General features: G+C 41.7%; 1 non-coding gene and 1 pseudogene across 1 annotated transcript; both read right to left on the bottom strand.

Annotated features, from left to right (window-relative positions):
• Positions 1 to 3,394: 3,394 nt before the first annotated feature.
• On the bottom strand, positions 3,395 to 10,337 carry LOC147448284 (callose synthase 12 pseudogene; annotated as a pseudogene).
• On the bottom strand, positions 6,921 to 6,997 carry LOC147448285 (small nucleolar RNA J33). Its single transcript, XR_015189751.1, has one exon. It is a non-coding gene; the product is annotated as a small nucleolar RNA J33 (small nucleolar RNA).
• Positions 10,338 to 27,995: the final 17,658 nt, after the last annotated feature.

Here is a 27,995-nt window from a genome sequence, read left to right as displayed (position 1 = left end):
AGTTTGGCCATGGTGTGGCCAATCATGACGGTCCTATAATTTCCTGGGGCCAAGGTGTTGCTAGACTTGTGGATAAGCACAATAGTGTGTCTAGGGCACTCCTCTAGGAAGCCCTCCGTCATAGCCCCGTTGAAGATGTGTGCAATCAACGAGGCGATGGTGTCGAGTGTGTAAATGAAGTGCACTCTGTAGTCTTGTGTGGTCAGCAAATCTACGGTGTTGTAGTCCTCATATGGCTCGTGTTATCATATTTGTGATGAAGAAAGTGGAGATGGTGGGTCGTGGCTTTGGGATTGGAGGCTGCCTAGGAATCTCATACAACCTCTGAGCATGATCATACCATGCCTGTGGGTCCTCAATGGGTGTGGTTGGGCGAGGCTTTCTAAGAGACCCCCATGTTGTCGCACTATCAATGCTTATGAATAGGTGGTATAGCTCAATCTCCTCGGCCTCCTCGAAAGCTTGCCGCTTACGGTGTGTGTGAGTCTTCATCTATCGTTTGGCCTCCTGCTTTGTAATCTTCTCAAGAGCTCTCTATGCTCGTAGGATACTGTAAAGCTCTCTGCACTAATCATCATACTAGTGATTTTGTGGCGTAGTTCCTGGGGAGGGAGGGGGGGGGGGGGTACGTTCGGTTTGAGTAGTTTGTGGAAAGGAACTGAGGGCTGATGTGTGTAAGACGGATGAGATTAGGAAGGTGAGTGAACAGTGGTGCAGATGGGTCGAGTTGACAAAGGCCCACATGAACCTCGGTCTCTGTTGAGTTATAGGGGCTAGTTCTTGAGTGAAGTGGATGGTGAATGTGAAGTAAGTGTAGCAGATGCGTGGGAGACATGGAAGTTTTTGTACACTGTATGAATGCCCATGTCATACCGTCGTATGGTTGTAAGGATACAAATATGATCCACCTTTTTGGCCTTCAGAAGGCCATAGGAGAGTGGGTGGAGAATTGGTGCACTTTCTGGACCGTTGATTAAGAATCACGGATTGGCGACACATGTCAGGTGAGCTTGTTTTATAATGTATATGGGTCTTTCCATCATTTCAACTTGGTCCCTTCTCAATTGACTTCCTTGTTTAATAAAGTAAATGGGTCTTTTCATCATTGTAATTTGGTCCCTTTATTTAATGCTCACTTGACTTTTGTTGTTTTTTAAATCTTTGTTTAGTTTATAAGTTTTATAAATGTGATATTTTCCTTTTATAATGTAAGTGTCTCTTTTCATCATTGTAATTTGGCCCCTTTATTTAATGCTCACTTGACTTTTTCTAAATCTTTGTTTAGTTTATAAATGGGTCTCTTCATTTAAGGATCTAATTACTTTCTTGTCAGTTTTTTGATTTAAAACATACTTTTTTCCTTACAAATTTTCTTTTCATTTATAGACAACTTCTAACTAAAAATTTGTAAATTGTCCTTGCGTGAAATAAATTTTTCACCACTAAGAAATTTTTTTCTACTTTTGTTTTTGATATGCAAATGTCACCTTATTACTTTGTGTATGTATTATTATTAGGGATTAGTTTTTTAAGAAATTCATAACTAAGAATTTTTTTTCCAACTTTTTGTTTTGATAGGTAAATGTCACCTTGTTACTTTAGTATATGTATTATTATTAGGGATTAGGTTTAGACATTTTCAATATTCATTTCTATCTTAAAGATATTATGTATTTATTATTATTAGGGATTAGGTTTAGACATTTTTAATATTTATTTCTATCCTAAAGATATTATGTATTTATTTCATTTAATAGCATGCATCATTTTATTGTGTAATTTGTTTTATTGATATATTTATACAAGAATTAGATCAATCCTTAAATTCTCACTAATATTTTATATGCTTTATGTTTTCATGAGGTAAATTAATATAACACTCATATATAAGGGCATAAGGAAAAACGGAGATTTTTGGTGCAATTCCTTTACCATTGAATTGAATTGTTGGATGTTCTCCATGTGGCATTTGAACGTTTTTGGATTTTAATGTGTGCATATGGGAGTGCCCCCCACTCTCTCACTTCGTTGGAGTCGAGGTATCTCTCTCTCTCTCTCTCTCTCTCTCTCTCTCTTCTGTAGGCCGCCGTAAATCTTTACCTTGTTTTAAACAATTTTGCAAGCTGCACCTTGAGTCTTCGGTCATTGTGCTCACTCCCTAGGTCAATTTTCATTTTTAGGCCCGTTAACCTTAAACCTAGGTACAACCCTAAATCATGAGGTGATTTGTAGATGTTTTTTATGGTTTTTAAGAGGTACTTTAGAAGACATACTGCTCTTACCCAAACCGCACGGTATAATTTGAAATACAATGTATTTTACGTACGAAACCGAATCGTACTTCACTGTACGACCATACGGCGACAACAATGGTGGGAGATGGTGACTCTAGTTAGAGAAAGAGAGAGGTAGGCATGGTCAACTCTGATGGGGATGGGTGGGATGGTGAAAGAGCTATGCGATGTAGAGATGTATAGCCTCCCAAGGTGCCATAATATAATCCATTGTACTCCCCCCCCCCAAATGTACGATTGCATGTAGCATGCATGTCAGACCTCTAGACTTTGATCAAAGTGCCCATCCCGTTATATATAACTAGACGGTGCTGGGAGCCGAGTATGAGTAAACGGTGGTCGGGATGGGTTGTGCTTGTTGAGACTTGGATGAGGTCCTCCATAGCATGTAGTATTTCTTGGTTCTCGAAAGCATGGGTCTCACATTGGATGTTCGGGGGTTGAAGTCTCCCATGAGGAAAACTTCCCCGAGCATAGAGAACTCCGCAACACCCTTTATCAAGCATGTGTATGGTGACTCTCCCCCACCAGGTGTGCCCTGGGTATCCACACTTAAAACATCAATTCTCCTTTTTATATTTCTGAAGCTCTTTGGACGAGAGCTTGTTTTGCCCATCGTATACACCCTTCTCTTTATTCTTTTCGTTGACCTTGCAATGTTGAGAAATGCAAACATTGTAGGGAGCCTTCTCCTTCTTCTCAAATGCCTTACCTTGATAATGCATCTTGTTCCCTCCCCCTGGTCGGTGGTTGTAAATTTGAAGCTGTGGGTGCAAAGCAACAAAGGGCGATGTATATAATCTGCCCTTGTGTAATCTTTGAGTGGATCCAAATTAAATGAGCCTCTGGATCTCGTGCTACAATTTGTATCCTGCTCTGCCACTCTTGTCTAAAGAGAATGGCGACTCCTCCAGACCCTCGGGAAGTGTTCTGTCGTGTACACTTCCAGTGGGTGGACTCCCACTAGAACCTGTAGATCCTTGGTAGGCCCCTCTCTAGGCTCTCTTGTGTCTCTGTAAGTAGATTGCTCTCACCTCCTCTAGTCGCTCTTAGAGAGAGAGAAATAAAATGAAATGAAATGTTATATTAAATGTCTTCAAAAGGCCAAAATGACCTATGAGACCAAACTGACACAATCCTTGTGGATCTAATCCAATGTTTGGTTACAAAAATAAAATAAAACAAAATGAAGTAAAGTGAAAGACTAAGCTAAAAGACTAAGATTGTCAAACTGTAATCATCATCATCATCATCCATGCCCGAGGATGCCCGGCATCGAGCGTTGTCCGAGAAAGTATTGCATCAGTCGCTGAAGAGCTTCGTCAATGTCCGGCTCTGTAAATAGTCGTACTGGGCGTCTCCCATGTCATGCTAGAATAGTCCTGATTCTCTAATGGAGCCTCCGTCAATGTCGTGGTCGCCCTTGTAGATGTGGGCTCTAGCTCTCCCGAGGTCAGTGACTTTGTCCACTAATATACCTCTGGTAGAAGTGGGCTCTGAAGTTTGCTGTGAAGCATGCTCATTGGCTGCTTAGTCCTTGCTCTAAAGAAGTCAGTCATCTTTCTCTGTGAATTGTCTCCCATTGTCTGGACTCCTCAAGAGACTCTCCCTGTGTCTGCGCAGCTCTAGCAAAAACAATCCGAGGCATCTCTGATCTTGATATCTCACGACTCTAGCCAACGGTCCAAAGCCCTCTCTGAATAGACAGTGAAATCGGCCTCATATCTCATAGTATACCGGACAATGACAACTGTGATGTAACTGTCTCTGGCTCTATATGACACAATTGGCATATCCTGTCTTCTGCTGGTACTCTCCTAAATGTGATAGTCTCAATCTCAATCTCTAAATCTGCCAGAGAGAGAGAGAGAGAGAGAGAGAGAGAGAGAGAATTGAATCTCAAATCTCAAATTGTTTAGCTTTTCACACATAAAGATGTACCATGTCACAAGAAAACAACTCAAAATCTTGGGCAGCAGATTATGTGTGACCCAATACTTTGACCCGAGGAAAAACACCTTTACACTTGGGTTGATGTGTAACGTAAATTTTGATGATTAGCTGATGGTTTCCAGGTCTGTCTGCAGAAATTTTGTTATGCTCCTTTGACTCTCCATTAGGGTGGATATTGAAATTTGAAAAGGTTTGCTACAAATTTCTTATTGCATATTGTTACAAAGTTGTGAGACTGATTTGGCATGTTGTAGAACTTCTATTGTTTTTCTGCTCTGAAGTCATTGCGTCTGTGCCTCTGTCAGTCTACTGTTTTTTGTCTGAATCCGCTTGATTCTCGGGTTTGTTTGCTGCAAGTAGCCGTGCAATATTAAGGCCTCTGCTAAAAGCTTGGTTGAAAAGAATGCGGTTCTGCATGTCCTGGAAGCCTGGAATCCATGATAAGACAACGAGAGGGACAAATACAAGGACACCAATGCTAAGGTCAAACAAGCGAGCCACTGAAACTAGTACTTGCCATAGGGGTGTGGGCTCCAAGAAGCGCCTAAACACCAGGGCGATAGAGAGCAAGCCCCAGGCAGCAGGCAAGAATGCTAACAGGCTAAGAAGAGTATCCCCAATCTCAAAAGAAGTCTTAGTTACAAGTATAATGATGATCACTACTATGAAGACTGCTGTGAGTGCTTGGACCAGTCTATGGTAGAGATGCTTTTTCACTGCGAATCTTTCTTCTGCGAAGTATAATATCATGTAGATTACTGCAACAACAGCCATGTAGACCCATGAGAGAATATAAACAAGGATACTTTTCTGCTGGCCAGCAATGTTTAGCTGATAAACCACACCATACTGCAAGAAAAAGAAACGCAAGCTGAGCACTATCTCAAGGACTGCTCCCCAGAACCCTGTGTTTTTGAGGTGCTCGTGTTCTTTATCCCACCAGATATGCCAACCCTTTTTTGGGTTGGCATTATACTTTTCCCAAGTTTCTTCCTCTTCTTGTTTCGGATCCTTATACTTGATAAGCTTTTTGTCCCACATCCAGTCCCAGAAATCATCAAAATCTTTGAACAATTTAAGTGAGTCAAATCCCAAGGTATTGAACAGAAAGGGTCCTAGCACCCAGGAGAGGGCTAAAAACCAACTCGAGAAGGTTATGAGGATGTAGGCGGTGGTGCTGGTAGCTCCAGCAGCACCAAAGCACTGGTAAATCACGAGAAGAATAATCAGCTCCACACCTTTGACAAAGTGGCTTCTTGCAAACAGCATGTAAGTCCTGTAGAACTTTTCATGCTTTAACACAAAGCCACGGCCAGTTGCACGATACCCAGCCCCCCCATGGAGTACAGTCCTGCCAAAATAGTGGGCCCTAGTACCAAGAGAGAATGTAAAGAACACTGAAGCTAACTGCAGCTGCATGATAAGAAAATCCCAGATTGCAGATTTGAAACCATGCTCAATGGAATTCTCAACAATCATGGGAAGGGCTGTAAAAATGCCTAGCTGGACAATAAACTGCTGATTCAGAGATGCTGTCAGAGCGCGGTTAGTAAAAGCGCTCTGGCTTGTGACAGACTTTTCCAAGCCACTCAGCGCTAAATAGACCCTGCCCCACAAGAATGCATACACTGTGAGCACCACCATCATGTTGCTGATGAAGAAGCCAACGGTGGTGTAATAGAAGGAAAGCATGCGAAAAAAGTCAAGATGGTGACCCAGGCGATAGACATCGCGGCTTAAAACCTGTTCACCATTTCCACCAGCAACTTTGGACTCAAATATGGCTATCTGACTAAGACCAAGATCTCTTCCCTTGCCTGCTTGAATGTACTCATGATGAGTCACATTACCGCCTCTTAAAGTGCAATTGAATCCAGCAAAGATATCTTCACTGACATTGATCTTGCTTGATGCCTTGCTGATGCCACCTCTTGTCGCAAACCATAGGCGGTCAAACACATCTGGATGACCATAGTGCATTCGCACTTTTAGAGGCTTTGCCAGCACACGCTGGCCCAGAGTGACGAAACTGGTCTCTTGAGCAGACATGAAAGATGCCAAAGATGAAACAGTACCTGTAAAGACATGCTCTCGTACACCCAAAATCTGCGGCCTTCTTAATCCATGGTGCAGTGTAAACTCCTGGAGCAGATTGCGGGCTTTCAGTGTCTCCTCAAAATAGTTATCCTGATTCATATCAATAGTCTGCAAAGCATCGCCTCTTGTAAAAATCAGAGCATGATTTTGGTTTTCAGGCTTCCCCTCGCCCAGTTTCACCGGCCCTGGCAACTGCACTCTAAAAATCTCAACCTCCCTGTCGAGGAGAGAATCATACTTCACAAGGACAGAGAAGTGCTGCTTAGATCTGCCATTTGTACTCACATCATCAACATATGCAATTCTCAAAGCCTTATTCTTTTTCATCAAAAACAAAATGTCATCTGCTATTTGGTTCTTCTTGGCTTTTTGTTGGCCGTACACCTGGCATGTCACTACATATGTGAATTTCATGCTTGCTATGGCTTCCTGTTGAGCCTCCTTAAGAAGTCCACTGATACCACTCCTGGTGCGATTTAGAACCCAGTGATGGCTGGAGCTGTATGGCAAGGAATGATCAGCGGCGGCTTCCGACCTTCTGATAGTGGAAGCAGCTAGAAGCTCTCTGCCCACTTGCATGTCCATTTGCGATGCCCCATCAAGATAAGCGAGCACCTTTAGTGCCTTGTGATAATACATCATACCCCGAACTGTGCGGGCAAGTGTTTGCCCTCTGTATGAGGCCCACAATCTCAGCTCCAGGGCCTTGTCAAGGTTCCACAGCTCATGATCATGCTTCACTCCCCGCTCACGTTGCATGCGCTCCTGGAAATTTGTCCACTCATCTGGAAAAATTTGTTGGAGATAGGAGATGACAGAAAGGCCATCTTTAGTTGTTTTGAGCAGGCTTGTTTTACTGTATAGAACAGTCTCTTCATAATAAGGTGTGAGAACACTAAAACCAAGCATTCTTTCCACTGGAGGTGCGTGGGGCATGTTCATAAACAATGAGTTGCCAAAGAAGGCAATCCGCCTTCGGGCGTCAAGGTTCTTTGGGATGTCACTCATGGTGTTCTGTGTGGCAAGGAGGGTATGGAATCTCTTGAGCTGTCGGAAGAAAGCTGCATCATTTGGGTCTTTTTGGTCTGGAAGCTCAACAACTTTTGTAAACAGAAGCTCTGCTCCAGAGCCAGATCCACGGTGGGACTCTTTTGCCTGGTTTTCTGATCTCAAATCACGGTCCACAGCTTCATACAGATTTTGCAATGCTCGAACCACTTTAGGAAGCATATCTTTTGGTTCATTCTTTTTGTCTAGCAGTTTGCTCACAAGGTCCAAAACGAGCTTGTGAATTAAAGGAACTTTTCCCGGCACATACTTTTGTAGGAAAGTGCCAGACTCCAAAGAACTTTGAATTCCTGCAAAGATCCTATCCACTCTGTACCATTCTTCACTATTTTCCCTGATTATTCTTTGGAGAACATGCCTAGTACTTTGATAGCATTCTAGAATCGCACATCGCCTGTATTCAAATTTAGAGATCTTTCTCCACAGTCGCTTATCGTCCATTCCTTGCCATCTCTTGACTTGCTCCAAAGCAAGAGAAAGCTCATTGGATAAGAGTACACAAGGCCACTGCGCTACATTGATATTCCAGGCAGGGGATGGCACCTCCAGTAGTTGCACCTCCAGATCACTGAGAATGTCTTCCTCACGGAAGGTGGTTATGATGGAGTTCCATAAAAAAGAAAATCTTTCGGCTTCAAGAGAATCAGCTGAGATCTTCCTGTAATCTGCGCCGAATCCATACCTGAGTTTAATTCTCTGCTTAAACTTTTTAAACCAGCTGCCCCACTGGTTGATGTGCAAAAGGGACTCCTCGGGTGTTAGGTTGAAGGCTATAGCGCTTGCAAAGAATGGGAACCGCATCTTCACCTGCTCAAAGTTGCGAATTTCGCCAATGTGCTCAAGCAGCCCCACCAAAGAGCCTGCAAAGGAGGAGAAAACTGTGTACCATATCTGCACATCCATTAAGTAGACTAGCAAAACAGGTGCCCATAGCACAAACACAGCCACTCTATTGCTTCCTTCACCCCAAAACTCAAACCAAGAGTATTCGATATTTCTGAGAGCCAATAGCTGCCTGGTGGGCTCCACAAGGGGCCTGATCTGAAGGAAATAGCTGAATGAAAACTTGGTCACAAGCACAATCAGCCAGAAAAGGGTGTATTTGATGTTGTCCCAGAGTCCTTCACGAAGGCCACGGCCAACAAAGCATCGTGACTGGAACCACCATGTCAGAGCACGAGAGATCTTTGAGTTTGATCTCTCCACAAAGTTCCTCACCCATGGAAGGAGGAAGAAGGTTAAAGCCAGCACTTCTGGAAAAATGAAAATTGCTGCCGCCACAACTAACCGTCTGAATGCACTATTTGCATCACCAGACCAACTCCCCACATCATGCCTTGTCTGCCATGCCTTTACATAGAGAACTACAAACAGCACCGCCCAGATAGAAGCCACAATCATCTTGGCGAGCATGCGCACACCAATGACGACTGTCTCTACAGAGATGAGACGGAACTGCATCACCATATCCAACACACTTTGAAGGACTCTCAAGCCTGCCCATGTGATGAAGACACTTAGAGTTAGAGCCTGAGCGTCTTGCTCCACAAGCAAATCCCATGGAGTTTTCTTATTGTTGTGAAATGAAAGAATGATCATGGCCTGCAAAATGAGGAGTAGGCCAGTCCATAGGTGATCAAAGCTTCGGTATATGTTCCAAAAGGATCGCTGCTCAACGAAGCCTGTCTTTCCAACCTTACGGGATGAGGGGGGTGACATAAATGAGCAAGTTGGATTCATTGGCCATGAGAGCTGTGTGAAGCATCTGTGTGACCAAAAGAACTCATTCAAGTCATCATAATTCCGCCAGACAGAGTGGGGTTTGGCTCCATGGTGAGAAGCCTCTGCTTCTGCCTTGACAAGGTTGTAAAGGGGTGTGACAACCTTGTGGAGAAAAGCATTCTCTCCAGTGTAGCTTGGCATGAACTCTGGAGTGGTACTATTGTCAAGTTTGTGCTCTAACACCTTGTTCATTTCACCCGCCATGTTGTGAAAGAGGAAGCAGATGCACTCGGGCATAAATCGGAGGTTAGCAGCCTCTCCCCAGATGAGGAGATAGAGACCAATGTAAAGGAGCTGCCTTTGCTCTTGCTCATCACTACCTGTGGATAGCCAGAGATTGTTGGTTTTCCCCAAGAAGGAGCACCAGTTGACGTAGTTTTTGAGCACCTTCTTTCTAAGCTTCTCCACCATTTTGCTATCCATGCGATCAATGGGATCCGGAGGGGGCTGCATGCGCATCTGGGAGTTTGCTAGCAGCATGACTATATGTTCTCGCTGGTTCTTCACACTGCCTGATTGGAATCCGAAAAGCAAAGCAAGCCAATCCAAAAGATCCATGCCCTGCCTCCATCCTTTGGGCCTAGCCAACCCCCCCACTGCTTGCAAAGCAGCCTGTGCAGCACGCACCTCTGGAAAGCGGACAATATCATTGTCTGCAAGCATGTCATGCAGTGGCAAAATGTTGAAGGTCTCTTCCTCCGCAGCTTCTTCATCTGCAGCTCTTGCTGGATGGGGCCTATGGTCATTTCTGGACTCTTGATAGTTGGAACCTTGTGAACCTGGCTGTGGCCGCCATTGACGTGAACGATCCATCAGTGCTATCTTAACTGCATAGACTTAGCTAATTAGGCAGTCATGGAAGCTGCTCTCTTCAGGATCGATGGTGGGAAATGAAATTTCAAGCATGCATAATTCTCTAAAAGTAAGCAGCTTGCTGTGGTGAAGCTGAGAAGGCGGCATGGAAGCTGCATTAGAGAGTTAAGGATGGGAGTGAAACGACGCAAAAGATTAAGGCAGGTCAATGCCAATAGACATGAATAAAATTTCAGGTTGAGCTTTGGTCGCCTGAGTGAATCGTGGGTTGGCAGGAAAATGTGGGTGAAGTGCTTGGAATGTGGTAGTGGCAGCTGCTGTCTCTGAGAGAGAGAGAGTGGGAGCTACTCTGACGTGCGACGTGTACTGAGTCTTGCGACTGGCTAAGAGAGAGAGAGAGAGAGAGAGAGAGAGCGAGCGCGGAAGAGCGGAAATATTATGATGCGGGGATTAATTTACAAAACCCTTAGAAAAAAAGCCACACTAGCGTCAAAAGTCAAAATGTATTGTACAAATATTGCAAATACCATGGCCAGTGTATTTTGGACCTTGTACACGATGATTTTGAAGGAGTAGGGAATGGCCATTCCCTCTCGTCAAGAGTCCTTGGGAGGGGGCCCATAGATTTTTGCAAGCATAAGAGAAAAGGTGATTGGCGCGACAGGTGTCGCAACTGAGCGTTGATTGGAGCTTAATGTCCACAATCACTTTTTATGACGCTTGTTGATTTGTCAGAGATCTGTCGGCTCCTGCAAAAATTTCGCTCAATAATGGACAATAGACGAACAACGCTCATTGCATCCCCCTCCCCCCCCCCTCTCTCTCGACGAAGGACCTTGACGGAGTAGTGAATGGTCACCATTCCCCATATTACTGTGATTGATGGAGGTCGGGAGTAGTATTATGGGAATGGTCACTAAAAAATGACCATTCCCTCCTGTCAAGAGTCCTTTGGGAGGGGCCAATGATTTTTGCAGGGACGGGAGAGAGGGTGACAGGCGGAGGCATGTGTCACAATCGAGGATTGATTGGAGCTTAACACCCACTATCATTTTTTATGACGTCTGTTGAGCGTTCAGAGATCTGTCGGGGCTGTTGCAAAAAGGACACTCTGGATGCCTGGACAGTAGATGGACGACGCTCATTGCATGCCCCTCGATTAAGGATCTTGACGGAAAACCGAGAAAGGTGTACATAGTGTTTAAAATTCTTGATAATTAGAGAAGTATCACTTCACATGGAAAAAAAAAGAAAGAGAAGTATGCTTTTGCTATGCGATGAACCGTAGAGACTGAGGATGCTATTGATGGCTTTGCCAAGATTGCATGAGCCAGGGAGTGATTCGGGCAGCTTTGACAGAGATCGGAGGCACTCTTGCCTGCTTCGGAGGCGTCGAGCATAGCGTGCCAGTTGGTTGTGAGAGTAGAGTCTGCATTGCAAGAGGTTGGGGGCCATCTTGGAGGGGAATTTTGGCCGATCCATGCCTCACTCGTGGGCAGCCTCATTGCACACTTTCTTTTGTCCTCGGGGCTTGGCGGCAGCCCCCCCTGCACCTTGTAGGGATTTATGCTCGCCTTGGCTTAGTGGGTCTTGCTTGGGCATAGTGGATGAGCGCAAGTGTCCATTGGGTGGCAGCCAAGGGACCCCCTTTTTCTATACAAGATTGGGATGTACGGGTTGACAGACCAGGTCTTGCTCAATGGTTCGGTTGGTGATGGTGCAAGGCTCTCCAATAAAAGCATGCTCTCAAGAGTGTATGGATGGTCGGGTCCGTTTATGGATCATGGTTGATTGCTTGTCCGTCTCCTGGTGATCTTCGAATCTATCCGACTGTGTTATTGGCATCCATGGGTGAAGTGGTTGTTCCCCATGGGTGGCGGCTCCCCCTTACATGTCATTCCTTATCTTCTCGACAATATGGTTTTTTTAATAAAATATTCTGTTCCATTATGTCCTTTTGTACTCGATTTTCAGGCTTTCATGTAAAAAGCATGGTCTATGGACTCGTGTGGTTTTCGGTTGTGGTTATAGATGCCTTGGCTTGGTGTGAGCAGGGCTCTTTTTGTAACTCTTTTTGGTATATAATATATTGTGGTGTGTGGTCGTGTAGGTAGAGTCCGATCACCTAGGGGTCGTGTAGGTAAAGTCCGGTCACCTAGTGTGGTCGGACTCTACCTACACGACCACACACCACAATATCACTCACAATGTGTGAGTATTGCCAAAAAAAAAAAAAAAGGAAAGCTAGAAAGAGAGGGAACTGGCAAGCCTTTTTTTTCTCGTTGCAATGCTTGCATTATGCGGGTTATTTTATATTAAAAGAAAAGACTAAGGATTGAGGTCAATGTTTGGGGAAAATCAATTTGACAAACTCTTCCCGAACACTGATTGTGGTGTGTGCAATTGTGAGATTGAGGACCTAAGGGCTATGGATCCCTCATGTGGTCCTTAATAAGCAGGGTTAGAAAAAACCAAGGGTCCAATGTATTTTAACCGGTTGAAATCCTAAAATACCGGTTAGATTTTGAGCTTGCCTTGCAGAAAACGGGATTTTTTCACAAGTTATAGTGTAATTACCGGCAAAAGCTTCAAATTTTGACCTAAAATCCGAGAGAATTTCAAGATTGCCCTTATTTTCTTAGGTTAGGAAAAATGTATTTTTCTAGCTCTGGCCTTTAATAAATGCGTGTTAGTCGTGAGGCTTGGTCCCTTGGGCCTTGACCATTCCAGCTCTGGTCTTTAATAAATGCGTGTTAGTCATGAGGCTTGGCCTTGGGCCTTGACCATTCCTTGAAGGGCTCCTAGGAACTTTGATTGAAGTGTAGTGTCTACATGGGCGTTGACTTGACTATGGAGCTCCTACAATCCTTTATTTATAAGTCATGCTCGCAAGTTGTGCAATGTACAGCCATCGACTTTTGACATTTCATTCACGTAGGTCCGCTATCTTGCCGTTGGATCCAAGAGAAAGAAGCCTGTCCTTCCAAATTGGCTTTCATCTCGAAACTATCAAACCAAGTTTGAAGACTTGCAATGCATTACACCGTACACATGATGAGGTTAGTCTACACTTTCTAGTTATTCTAAGGATCTTTGAAGAAACACTACACACTCTTCTGAGTCCTGACGTATGCTAAGTAGGGACATACAGGAAAATGAATTCCTTTAGTGTTTTTCCAATGTTTTTTGTCATCAGATTTTCAGATTGCAACTCTCACTCTCTCACTCTCTCTCTCTCTCTCATTCCTAAGATGTTAAAACTTCTCATTGTGTGTGTGTGTGTGTGTGTGTTGGGGGGGTTGGGCTTAACCTTTCTATCACCTGAGTGTGGTAGATTGGTTATCATTGTTCTCATTTTAGTAGTACGTGACTTGTCCGATAGGTCTCTTGGGATTGTTCCGTACAAACTTAAAACTTCTTCATCATCTTCTTCTACTACTCTCTCTCTCTCCTTCAAATGCGGCCAAATATTACAAATTTCTTTCTCCTCTCATGATGGACTTTTTGCCCAAGAACACCATTTTGCCGAGGAGCATGAGGCTCTATACATTGATGGTTTATCCCACGTTGAGGAAAATTAATCAAAACTTATGAGACACGTTTTCCCCCAAATATGTACCACAATATCTTTGCTTTGTAAAGATATGCTAAGGATTGAATCGATCTTCAATAATTGTTAGCACTTGCTCAAGCATCTGAGGACTAGAAGTCATCTATGATGTTATCATCATCCTCTTTGCAAAGTCTATGAAGCAACTACCCTCTTTGTACTCTTTGGTTAAAATTAGCAAAATTTTAATTTGCATTGTTCTCTTGTACCTTGAAGTTTCTCTCACACTTATGTCTACTTGCAATGAATCAATGCAAGCATGCGTAGCACTACAAGTGGTATCAGAGCTTCCAAGTTAGGCTAATTCACTTGACCTTGAACCTAGGTAGTAGGTGCATACATTCAAAAGTCCGGTTTTCCTTTATGTCTTACAACTTGGTTGAGCCGCTTTATTTGCGTTGTTTCATTACTCAGACCCAAATAACCTCTATACTCAAATAATATTACTTAAGGACCAATGCCTCCTATTTTCTTGAATCTCACTTGCGACACTATCCACTTCTTTCATGAGTCCACACTCACTTTCTCCCTCAACCATATAGTAGGAATGTGTGCACCTACTTATGGAGACCCTCTCATGTAGCAAATTTGGTTGATTTATCTCTCCTATTAAGGGATTTTATTACTCAGGTCCAAATAATCTCTATGCTCAAAGAATATTACTTAAGGACCAATGCCTCCTATTTTCTTGAATCTCATTTGCAACAATATCCACCTTCTTTCATGAGTCCACACTCACTTTCTTCCTGAACCGTACAATAGGAATGTGTGCACCAACTTATGGCGACCCTCTCATGTAGCAAATTTGGTTGATTTATCTCTTCTACTCAGGGATTTTATATTCACGTGATCACAACTTTTTTTTTTTTGTTAATAACACTTGTTAATAACATGTTAACTTCTTCTCATGCTCATAGAAATGCCGGTTTAGGGTGACTTGGAAACCGGCCAAAATCTTGCCGGGCTTTAGAGAAGCCTGCTGAGCATTTGCGATTCTCGGCAATCTCCATCGGGGGCGTCAGTAAGCCTGGTGGGGTACATTATTCTATATATAGGCGGCCCCAACAGGCCCCTTGGGATATTGTTCTTGATCATCTTCTCACCCACAAGTACCGGCATATGTATGTGGGTGTGTGTGTACTCGTTCAAGCAGCTGCACACAGTCGCAGTGCGCGGCTAGATGTGGACAGTTTGCTACACGAGGGGTGCGTGCGTGTGTAAAGCCATTCTTCGAAAAGGTGCTTATCATGGGGCACGTGCTCGGTAACGTGATGTGACTGAGTAGTGTTCTATGATATGTATGGCACGTCGTAGTGGTACTAGTCAGTAATGAAGCTATAATAGTATCTTTATGATGATGTTACCTTTCATTTCCTTTATCAAACGCAGGCATATGGTCGGTAACGCGGCTAAGATATGTCTGTATACAATTCCTATATTCTTAGATTCGAGTGACACCTTGTTGGTTCACAGCAAAATGGTGTTGTTCGCTAGTGCATGTTGTATTGTTTGCATATTGCAGCATTTGGTCAGTAACGCAACAAAAAAATGTTATAAATTTATTTGGTTTGCCGGTTACGCGGATTTTATTATTTTTGATGTGCGTGACTCTTTTGAAATACTTGGTCGGTAACGCGGCCTGAGTATTTCTTGGATCATAATTTACTTCATATTATCTTCCTCTTCAATTTGATGAGTCTAAAATTTATGACATATCATCTAACCTCTCTCTATCTCTATCTTCAAAAAAATAAAGATTCACACCATGCAATCTCTCTCTCTCTCTCTCTCTCTCTCTCACACACACACACACACACACACACACACACACACACACACACACACATTAAGAACTTGTAAAACAATTGAAAATGCTACATATAATTCACTCTATTTCTCTTTATGACTCTCAAAATATAAAATAATCTTCAAAAACTTATTCCCTATTTCTTCAAATATTAAGTAATTATAAAGATAATTCAATATTACCTAGATCTCACTCTCACTCTCTATCTCTCTTTCTCTCTCCCTCTCTCTCTAAAAATGTAAATCAAATTAACCATCCCTAGAAAGCTACTTTTTGTTACTCTATTTTCATGATTTCAAATGATATGTAGTGCAACTCTCTATATCTCCCTCTTTGAAAATATAAAACAATTCCAAATATTACTTTTCTCTATCTTTAAAAAATTTAGGAAACTACTCTAAATGTTTTCTAATATCCGCTGCCTCTCTCTCTCTCTCTCTCTCATTTTAGTGTAAATAGATAGCAATGTGATGTTTTGCTTGATGTACAATTTAGTATCTGGTTACTATTGTCTGACACTTTGTTTTTATTTTTATTTTGAAAGCTAGGATGCATATTAAGTGTTTTGTGTTGTAATATTTCTTGAAGTATAATTAATGGTCTAGTTAATGTTGTTTGACTTTTATTTTAGTGTAAATGGATAGGAGTGTGATGTTTTGCTTGATATACAATTAATTATACGGTTGCTACTGTTTGACTTTCAATTTTTGTTTTTATTTCGAAAGATATGGATGCATATTAAGTGTTTTGTGTTGCAATAGTTGTAGCTCTCGCTATCTTTGCGACCACTATGCTTTCCACCGCCGACGAGCGAAAAGTCATCTTGCGTGTCCTACACGAATAAGCAGTCATTATAGTATCGCAAAATGCAGATGAGGCTATAAGGAAAATCAATGAGTCTGACATCCTCATGCAGGACCTTGTTGAGCAGATCTGGAAAAATAGATTGCGTCGTCTCCAAAGAGAAGGCAATGCAGAATTGTGTGATAGACAGAAGCTAGCCGACTTTGACTATCAACATAAAACTTGTACCATTTTGGGAAGTATGCGAGTAGCATACGAGGATTTAAAAGATTTGGCGCCAGCTTCTGTAGATGTACATCGATTGCAGCTATTGGATGCAATATGGGATGAACAGAAGGTGATGAGCAAGCGCATGAAGGCATTGGATGCAAAGTTACTTTAAAAAAGAGTGCGCATCTCCCAAGACACAACCGTTGCATCATCCGAGCAGCCAGATGTTACAGGGAGAGGGGCAATTGTGTGCGTACATCTTATCGAAATCCCACATGAGGCATTAATCGAAGGATAAATGATTGGTTTAGGGGCCTTTGGTGAAGTAAAAGAGTACAAAATACGAGGTATTTCTTTTCTTTTGGAGCACATAACATATTGTGGAAAGATGTACAAGGAAAACAACAGCTTCAAGTTTGAGAGCTTTCAAACAGAGCAGGACATGCAAGTATTGCACCCAACAATCGTCAGGTGCATTTCTTTCACAAATGAGTCGCCTTGGATTACAATATTTCCTTACTATAATGGCGGCTCGCTCGGCGACATGCTCTTCAAGGTGCCCTATGATTACAATGAATTTATGAGAGCGATGTATCACTTGGATCAAGGGTGAAAAAGCGCCCCCCCCCCCCCAACATGCGACTAAGCCGGGAGCAGCTTGCCAAGGTGAAGGAGATAGTGATGAATATGCCCCACATTATGCATGCTTTGGTAGATGGCATGGTAGCCGCACATATGGCGGGCATTATTCACACCCACCTATACTCATCAATGTAGTGCTGGACTTTACTAAAGATATGAAGGTACGCATCGGCATCATTGATTGTGGACTTCTGGTAAGAGCTCCCAAAAAGTGATTTTCGCTTAATTTTGTGTATGAGGCATACAAAAAACTAGAAAAGGTGGTAGAGGCCCAAATTTGTGTATGAGACATACTAAAAACTAGAAAAGGTGGTAGAGGTTCAATCCACTGTTGAGCGAGAGCGACATAAGCAAGGATGACTGGTGCCCGAGTTATATGATCCCTTTCTTGCAGATGCCTATACTCCGACAAGCGAGTTTTTGCTCTGGGATATTTACTACAAGTGCTGTATGACTTTTGGAAGGCAATGCAAAAACTGTGGATGGGCGGCACTACCCACGAAAAAGCTACCATCGAAGCTATACATTGTAGAGCCAGAAACTGGATGTCCCTACCAAATTGCAAAGAGAGAAAATCTATGATGTAAGTGGCAGAGTTTTTTAGATCATTGAAGACTGAGCCAACAAGAGCACAATGCGCGCTAATTGAACTCTCTATAATTTAATCCAATTTTGTAATTGAACGTGATTTTTATATTTCTTTGAAGAAAGGATGATGTGGTCAAGATAATTTGAAATGTGTTTAAGAAAAATTATTTGGTCTCATGTTTGAGGAGTACTTGTCTTAATTGGATGCTTTCCATTGATTATCACATTCCATCTTTTAATCTTTGAGGGCAATGATCAATTTTACTAAGATCCTTATATCATCTTTATTTTGTAGATATGGTAGACATATAAGATAACGAACACCATGAGTCGGCTAGAAAGGCATACGAGCGACTTAAAGCTCTCGCATATGGTTTGACTACCTGCCATGCAACTAGAACGGCTTGCAAATTGTCCAAACGGGCAAATCCCAGTCATGCCCAATGGAGTGAAATAAATAAACATGTCACAAAGGATATGATCAAAGAGATATGGCTGTGCCCAGAAGGTGACATTAAGAAGGGAAGATGGAAGGTTTCAAGGTACCAAAATAATGACATCAAACTTAACATCGAGCGAATCTTCTTGGAGGTGTACCGCCACCCTCTCCATGATGTAGATGCACCGCTCTACTTCACTAAAATGTTTTATATACATTTTATCCTAGATAGGCCAATGGACTTCACGTCCAGAGAGGTCCCCGTCAGCACCCATGATATACGTGAGGAGACAGTGACATTCACAAGACAAGAGCTTTCTCTTATGGTGGAAGGGGCTGGAATGGAGTTGAGCAAGGTCAAGGAAAGCTTGGGGTCCACAAAGCTCGTAGAGAAAGAGCAAGAAGCAGTGAGACTATCGCAAGCGTAGACCCCCCTCCCCCCAACCACGGCAAGGATTGAAGTACAACTTAACAAGCTTAGTCAAGATGTGCAGGGCCTGTCTCAACGTTTAAATCCTATACGCCAAGGAATCATATCTCCCACTTTTTGATGCATCCTCAGGTTGTGGGAGTCTGAAATGTAGCTAGCAGTTCCTCCACCAACCAATGTCCCCTATGCTACAAAGTCTTTGACGGTTGGAGCGGCCATTATATGTTGCTATGTGGACACTATTACCACCTTATATGCTTGGTGAGACAAATGAAAAATATGTCCACATGCACATTGTGTGGTGTAGCAAAATTAATGAAGGCCCATATACCATGCTTGGCATGGCCAATGAATACAAACCACTGGGGTTGCAAGAGGCAACTCCTAGTGTACTTCGAAATTTGTTCTAGGAAGAAAACTAATTGTAATCTTTTACTAATACGACACTCTTTTAAAAATTTCAATGAAACTGTTGCTTAATCTTCATTGTCATCATATTCCAAGATTATTTCATCTATGTCTACTTTGTCGCATGCTTGATTGAGCTCGTCTAAGTCAATATCGAGTTTTTCCTCTAGCTGAACGCTTGTGCACAACACACGTCCAACGTCAAAGTGTTCGTCTTCTACATCATCACAATTGTACATCCATTTGGGCATATCTTCTTCATATTCTTTGCTTTCAATGTGACATAGAATTTTGTCATTGCAATACATGTAAACAAGTTTATCTACTCGATCTACAAGAAGTGGGTTGCGAGTAGTGCTTTGAATATATTTGCACATGCTCCAATTTCTTTCTAAGCTTGAATTCGAAGAACACTGGCTTAAAACCTTCATCACAAGGTTACACAAAAAAGCATAGTGTTCTCCACCATTCATCATCCACCATATCCATGCATGATGCTTTTTTGCCATTTGTTGAACAAGGGAGTTTAAAAACAGACCTTCTTTTAATCGAAAGCAGGATATTTCTTTTATGCATCTTTCATGATCATGAATATTGGCATAGAAAGTGTTTACCACTTCGTAAAAATCATGAACCACTTCAACATTGGACATCAAGTCCATATTCTAGTATTCAGGATCTAGCATGTAAGCAACACTGTGTAATGTGTATGGGCTCCAATCCATCTAGCATGAAAGTATCTTAAGAGGACTTTCCTTTGTCGGGAACACGTCAATGCTTTTCCACCATTGAATGCTCTAACTTTTCAAGACACTCCAAACTCTAATTTTTCAAAAAAGTGTGGCTGTAGTATCGACAATCGAGGCAAACAACTTGGTATCATCACTTTTATACCAATCTTGTAATACAAGATTCAAACCATGTGTATTGCAACCAAAGGAAAAACATGCGGGTACCGTCGCTTTAAGATTTTACCAGCATTCTTGCACTCCTTTGCATTGTCCATCACAATTTGGACTACTTGTTTAGCACCCACTTTCTCTATCATAGAAGCATTACATCAACAATATAAATTCTAAACTTAATTAAAACATGTGAATCCACATCACGAATGAATGTTTCACCTCCAGGTGAACCAATTCGTGGCTTTCTTTGTATATTATACCAGCCGTCACTGACTACAGTACATCCAGAAAGCTTTATACTGCTAAGAATTACCCTTTGCACATGTTTTTTTACTTGAGCATAGCATTTCTTCAATAGATCATTTCACATAGCATGGTATGTGGGCGGTGAAAACCCTGGTCCAAACTCACCAATTCTCTTTCATGCTCTCTTCCAATGCTCACTGTCCACCATCATCATAGCACTCCTTGAAAAATTAATTGCTTCAATAAGAGCAAGCTGTGCATCATCAAGTAGACCTTTACGTAAGATTTTTTGCAATGAAGTTTGATGCATAGACACCGTTCCCATGCAAAATGACGCTTCGATGAAGATGCATTGGGCAGATTTCTTTTTGACTGCACATTGGGATTTGGAGTGCAAGCCGGCGATGCTTCCAGAGTTTGTTGATTAGAACCATGAATTCTGGAATCTCTGAAACATTAGTAGTAGATGTGTAATGTTTCATTGATGCTTTCTTTCAAATTTCTTATCTCAAGCGTTTGACCACTGCAGTTGCACTGGGGTGGGTACATGTACGATCTCGTTTCTTGGGTCCACCTAGAAAATGTTCCCTTAGTTGAGATGCCCCACCTGATTTTGTTGTATGGCATAGATTACTTTCCCAATCTATGAATTGATCATTGATGTTAATTGCATATTGCCACTCTATCCCAAGTGCCTTTTTTTGTTGCTATTTTGAATTTGGGTTCTATCACTAGATCCAACGTTTTCTTCCATCTCAAATAACGTATTCAAGAAACCATGGAACAATGAATAATAACTAAGTAACAATAAATATACTCACGTATTACAAAACGAACATCTCTACACAAACATACAATGATCTTTGTTGATAAAATATAGCCACACAACAATTTAAAACTATTTTAAAAATTCAAGTATTGTGTTTTGCTTTAACAAGAGATTGCCAATTATATTGTTATTATTTCTACTTTAACAAAGAATGACATCCATGACAACTCATGCTAACTCCAAAGTATGGCTCAAAGTTTTTAGGTTATGCAATATTTTTCTCTTAAACTTACTTTACACGCATAGTCAAATATATATACCTACTTTATTGATAGTTTTGGTGTTCTCTAAAATGTCCACATATATTAATCTTTGTAGATGTACAAATATAAATTTTTATAACCTCAAGCATCATAGCATGATAAATGCAAGTAATATTTAAACCATGTAAATGTGTGTTTTTAAAGTAAGATACATGAAATTGATAGCATACATACAATGCACATTGCACACCCAATGAAGGATGTCTTTCATACCCAATGTGGAACAAGAACCAATACTAGCCCTTAGGCAAGAATCTTGGATCCATCAAATCGTTTATAAAACAACATAAGGGAGAAAGAAATATATAAATTATCTAAGCTGCTCAAATGCAAACAAGCTCAAGTGACTCCAATTTTGTCCCTAAATCTCCGCAGGTATTAGCCACGGACCACACTCTGTCCACAATTCAAAGAAATGAAGACTAGTGGCTCAGTAGCCTTAGGTGAGTCTATAACGAAAGATGATCATGCCTAAAATAAGGAAGTTATTCCCAAAAAGACACTCCTAGCCAACCGGGAGTTCTATACAAAGGCTATCTTTTCCCAAAAGCTAAGAATGCGGCTAATCTTCTACTCTTTATAAATATGACATAGCCTTGGGATTTAGATATTCTTGGCGAGCCCAACGGATATTTTAAATACTCGGAGGGGATCTTCAAGAATGTCTAAATCCCGGAGGGTTTACAAGCACACCAAGTTTAAGTCGATCATTGAATATAGATGTGATCACAACATAAATTATGTTATTAATGTGTTCACACATTTGTGAACATGTTAATGGAATCCCTGCTATTTGATGTTGACAGTTGTTGTGCAAAGATAGTGGATGATGCAACAAAGCTTGCAATGCATTTTTGAGTTAGAACTAGAAATTTGAATCGGTCTAGTATACCACTAGGGGTTACTCTGCCTAAGATTAGTCTTTCCAAAGAGATTTTTCAAATCTACCTTGGGTCTCTAAGTAGTACTAAGAAACAATCTTGTACCTCTTTGGGTTTTTTCTTCTTTGGCTTTTCATTCAAGAAGCATTTAAAAGCTCTTTAGAATTTGTTGGATTATTAAAGGTCCACATCAAGCTTTGGACCACTTGTTGAGGACGGTTTCATTCAAGGGCCTCAAGAGCTTGGAATTCACCCATTAGAGAATTCTTTTAATTTCCATTGAAACTATCAAGTGGACCATTTGACAAATTGTCCACTTCTTGGGGTTTAGGCCAAGTGGGCGGCCACCCACCACTAACAATTCACTTATTCTTTGGATAATATAGAAGAATAAGGAGCGGTGAGCAATCTTCTCATCGAGAGCTCCACCAGATCGCGTCTCTACTCCACTGCACTACACCACACACTCACACACACACACTCTCACATATGCTTACAAGTGGTATCAGAGCATGGCAATTGTCGATCCGCTCTCGATGTGAGCACGGGCTTCACGACAAGCTAAGGTTTGCTTGGCAAAGGCCTGCAAAGTAAAAAAGGACAAGATCGATGGATTGCAACACTATGAGCTTTTGAGTTCGGAAGCCAAAGGTGAATAGCACCGCAAAATATTAACACTAATGAAGAAATTAAAGATAGCGCTAAATTAATCAATAGTGCTGGTAGCTTAAAATGTTGGTGAATCTTTGGGCTCTCGTCACAGGGCTACAGATACACAGTGAGCAAGGAGAGCACACACACACAGAGAGAGAGAGAGAGAGAGAGAGAGAGAGAGAGAGAGAGAGAGAGAGAGAGAGAGAGAGAGAGAGAGAGAGAGAGAGCATTTTCTTGGTCTATGCAATCGACATGAGAAATTTGGTGAGCAGCAAAGCATCTGCGTACCTGTATACACACACACCCCCCTCCGGGAATAGATAGAGAAATCTATCTTATGGCATCGGTGTCTCTCCCATCCATTTTCTCTCTCGGAGACGCATTGGAGAGAGAGAAGAGGGACTGATTTTGACACATACACAAATCAGCCCAACGTTCTCCACTCTCTCTCTCTCTCTCTCTCTCTCTCTCTCTCTCTCTCTCTCTCTCTCTCTCTCTCTCTCTCTCTCTCTCTCTCTCTCTGCATCGATTTTCACAGCATCGGCTCGCCGATTTTCAGTTTTCTACATGTTCAGGTATAGCATCAGCCTCGACTTCTTTTCAGAATCGACATCGACATCAACAAGCAAGGTTTTTGATGCATACACCAGAGTGCTTAGTGATGTATGCCTTTTGTGGTTTAGAGATCACGTTTCTCTGAGTTTGTGCCATAGTCGCATTGGCTAATAGGTACATGTGGAGACAGGTTCATAGAGCTTGTTTGCTACAGATCTGTCCTCTCTTCTATAGTTTTTAGAAAGTTGGTTTTGCCATACCAGTTCTGGCACATATATGGCATCTCTGGTAGCATGCAATGTTGTATGTAGATTGCGTTTGAGATTCCGATGGAGAGGTACTCCCAGATTGTTACTCATTATGGCTGGTCTTTTGGTTTTGTGAGTCATTTTATGCCTTTATGCTATCAAAGTTTTGCCGATTTTGCATCTAGCATCTGTCTCTTTATGCCATTGACAAATTTGCCTATGGTTGAAGATTCTTTCTCTACTGGGAGTTTTATGTGCTGGTTTATGCATGATTAGCACTTGTGGTGCTACTGTGCTATGTTGAGAGAGGTTTTCACTCCCCGCAGGGAGAGACATGGGTACAAATTTTCTCGCATCTCTTTTAGCACTTATCTAGTACGACATTGTGAAGTCATTTTTTGGCTTGTCTTGGCCATCTCTGACTCGGTTTGGGAGAGCCCATTCTAAGATTGTGGCTAGTCTTTGAGTCTGCATAGCCTTTTGTAAGGGTCGTTGCGTGAGGTTTTCTGAAGCCAAACACTGAGGGTTTGGTTACCTAGTGTGAGGTGGATTAGGTTGCTGGAGACCCTTATGCCATATGTTATATATAGACGGGTATATGTGCTTTGACGGCGAGTTGGCAGTCATCCCGACAGTTTATTTGAGCAGTTCATGGCAGTCTTTACCCGATGATTATACTTTGTTGGTTTATGTGCTATTTTGGGTCTCTTTTTTCTTGAGATTTTGATCTCCAAATAGAGGAGACTCTGTCGGATTTTTCTCGGGAGTCCCTCAATGCGATCTTGGTATATTTGGTTTTTCACATAGTGGTTTTGCTGCATATTGTCTTGAGGGTTTTCTCATGTTATAGGGGAGACTCTATCAAAATTTCACCCAAAAATTTTGCCATAAGATTTTTTTGGGTGACATTCTCTTGAACTATGGCTGCTAGTAGTGCTTCGAACAAGGATGAGTACTACAACAAAACATTTGATGGCAAAAACTTTGCAATTTGGAAGCAACACACGCAAGATGTGTCGATCAATAAGGGATTGATAACAACTTTGCGTGAGAGAAAAGAGAATGCATATAGTGATGATCAGTGGGAAGATTGAATGAGCGTGCTATGTCGGCCATTCACTTGCACCTTGGTGAATCCATCCACTTCACAATAATCGATAAGACCAATGCCAAAGATTTATGGGATGTCTTATGTGTAGCATGGGATGGAAAAAGTGCCTCAAACAAGGTTTTTCTTATGAGGAAACTTATGCGCATGAACATTAAAGAAGACAACAATGTTAGCTCATATTTGAATGACCTCAACAATGTCTTTTCACAGCTTACTTCCAAAGATCTTAACTTTGATGATGAAATAAAGGCCATCCTCTTGCTATGTTCCTTGCCATTGTCATGGGATACATTTAATACAGTTATAAGTAATTCTGCACCTAAGGGCAAGCTTGTTTTCAATGACGTTACTAGCACGTTGCTCACTGAGGAGATTAGACATCAGTCTCTTGATGCAATTGGGAATGGTGATGCGTATATGGCTAGTGGTAACCGTGACAAGACATGGCAGTGTGGTCATAGTCATGGTCAATGTGTTGCATGCATTCCAGCGTGAAAAGGGCAGAGAAAAAGGAAAGTTCGACACACCTAAGAGCAATTTGAAGATTGAATAACTTAATGTTGTTGAGTCTCTAGCTATGCTGAGATTGTTCTTGATGTGACAAAGCTATCAGATGTATTGATCTTCACCTCAGATTTGAGTCTTGATGCATTGCTAGCTCTTGACGAGTTTTATACCGAGAATTGGATAGTGGACTCACATGCGAGCTTTCATGTGACTCCTCATAACGAGTGGTTCTCCACATATACTGCTACACATGGTATAATAAAGTTGGGGAATCCTTATGAGCTTTGCGGTATTGGGACCATAAAATGTTGTATGGGTAATGGAACTGTGTTTATGCTACAGAATGTCAGACATGTACCCAAATTGACAAAGAGTTTGACGTCTGTTGGGCAATTAGACGATTTAGCTTACACTACCATTTTCGCACATGGTCCTTGGATCATAAAAAAGGGAAACCTTGTCATACTTGAAGGCCTGAAGTCTGGCTTGTTGTATTCACTTTATGTCGTAGTGAAAGAGAATTCTATTTGCGTAGTCGAGCTACTGTCTACTGAGTTGTGGCATAGCCTGCTGGGACATATGAGTCAAAAAGGAATGAAGGCATTGCAATGTTGTTGCTATATCCCCGTGTTAGAGTACTCTAAATTTTCTTTATGTGAGCATTGCATTTACGGAAAACAGACTAGGTTGACCTCAACGCCTTTAGACTAGGAATTAGGAAGTCCTCTAGATCTTGTTCATAGAGATTTATGAGGACCTATGCCTATTAAGTCTCTAGCGAGGGCACTATACTTCCTAACATTCATAGATGACTCTACTAGGAAGGTGTGGGTTTATCTCTTGAAGCAAAAGAGTGAAGTCTTTAGTGTCTTTCAAGAGTTCTTAGCAATGTTAGAAAACCAATAAGGTAGAAAGCTTAAAGCTTTGCGAACAAACAATGAAGGCGAGTATATTTCCTTTCAGTTGTTGAAGGAATTTTACAGTAAAGGAGGCATTAGAAGATAGTTCACCACACCTTACACACCTGCTCAGAATGGTGCAACAAAAAGGATGTACAACTATCTAGGAAGGGGTCACTTCTATGTTGTCTATGACCACTTTACCTCAGGAGTTTTGAGAGGAGCTATTATGACATATTTTTACTTGATTCCACAAGAGACGTGGATGGGCAAACAACCGAATTATGATAGATTACGTATATTTGGGTGTGAGACATTATCACATGTGCCAAAAGAGCTTAGACAGAAGCTCGATCCCAAATCACACAAGTGCATCTTCATCGGATATGGTGTGGATGAAGAGATTGGATATCATCTCTGGCACCCCAAATATAAGAAGGTTATACGTAGCTCACATGTGATATTCAACAAGTCTAAGATGCATAGACATCCAGTGAAAGAGATTGAATACTGCAAAGTAAGGTTTGAGGATCTTGCCTCACCACTAGTTACGCAAAATGTTGGACGTGCTAGTGACACACCTTCTACTACTACACACACAAATGTTGCTCCAGAGAGAGTGAAATCTAGCAGTTAGACACTTAGAAGATCTTCTCGTGTATCTTGTGCACTTGAGAATTTTGAGGCAGGATTGGACTATTTGTTAGTCATTGACTGCGATGAGCGCACTTGTTATAAAGAATCTATTCAGATGGAAGATAACATGAAGTGAGAGCAGGCTATGCAATCTGAGTATAGCTCAAGTTTAGACAATGAGACTTGGAAATTGACAGAGTTACCAGAGGGTAAACAAGCATTGCCTTGCAAATGGGTGTACAAGAAGATGTACACGACCAAAGATCCCGAGCCTAAGTATAAGGCTAGATTGGTTGCTAAAGGATTCAAGCAAAAGAAGGCGTAGATTTTGATGAGATTTTACTCCAGTGATCAAGATGACTACACTCCATCTTGTGCTTGGTCTAATAGCCATATAGGACATGGAATTGGTCCAAATGGATGTGATGACGAGCAAGGCTCAAGGCAGTGATACATCAAGTTTGCTAAGTACATTCATTCCCAAGGTTATGCACATAGCCAAGAGGATCACTGCTTGTACACAAGGAGGTTGAACGATGTTTCTCTCATCATTCTAATTTTGTACGTCCAAATTTGAGATTGCACTTCTCAAGGATGCCTTAAGCAAGCAGTTTTCCATGAAAGATTTGGGCTATGCACATGACTTTGTTGGTATGCGTATAAAGAGAGATTGTCAGCATGGAATACTTGAACTATCATAGGAAGAGTATATTCACAAGGTCTTGTAAACTTTTAACATGCAAGGGCGGAAGCATTGAGTACCCTAATGGATGCATATGTAAAACCTAGCAAGAATGATTTCCCAAACCGGATGTTGAAAAGGCAAAGATGGAAAAGGTGCCATATTCTTTGGCAGTTGGCAGTCTTATGTACGCCATGGTTATCATGCGAACAAACATAGCATTTGCATTGGGAGTGGTCAGTGGGTATATAGAAAATCCGGGCAAAAAGCATTGGGAAGTAGTGAAGCATATCTTGAGATACATCAAGGGTTCATCTAGCGCATGCCTACACTGTGGGAACAGTGATGCATCCATAGGTGGATACATTGATTCCAATTATGCGGGTTGTATGGACATTCACATTTGACTATGTCTCCTTGTTTGCTAGAGCAGCAGTCTCTTAGAGATTGTGTCTCCAAAATTGTAGTTCGTCTTCCACCATTGAGGCTGACTGTGTTGCAATTTTTAGTGCCAGCAAGGAAGCTATGTGGTTATCTCATGTAGTGGGAGACCTTGGTATAAACCAAACTCTAGTGCTACATTGTGATAGCCAGGATGCAATTGCGTTAGCAAAGAACCCCGTGTTTCATTCCA

This window comes from Adiantum capillus-veneris, chromosome 11 (genome assembly GCF_014529385.1).
Source record: "Adiantum capillus-veneris isolate H3 chromosome 11, ASM1452938v2, whole genome shotgun sequence".
Taxonomy (NCBI): Eukaryota; Viridiplantae; Streptophyta; class Polypodiopsida; order Polypodiales; family Pteridaceae; genus Adiantum; species Adiantum capillus-veneris.
The sequence above is the reverse complement of the archived record's forward strand: the minus strand, read 5'-3'. Positions and strand labels throughout refer to the sequence as shown.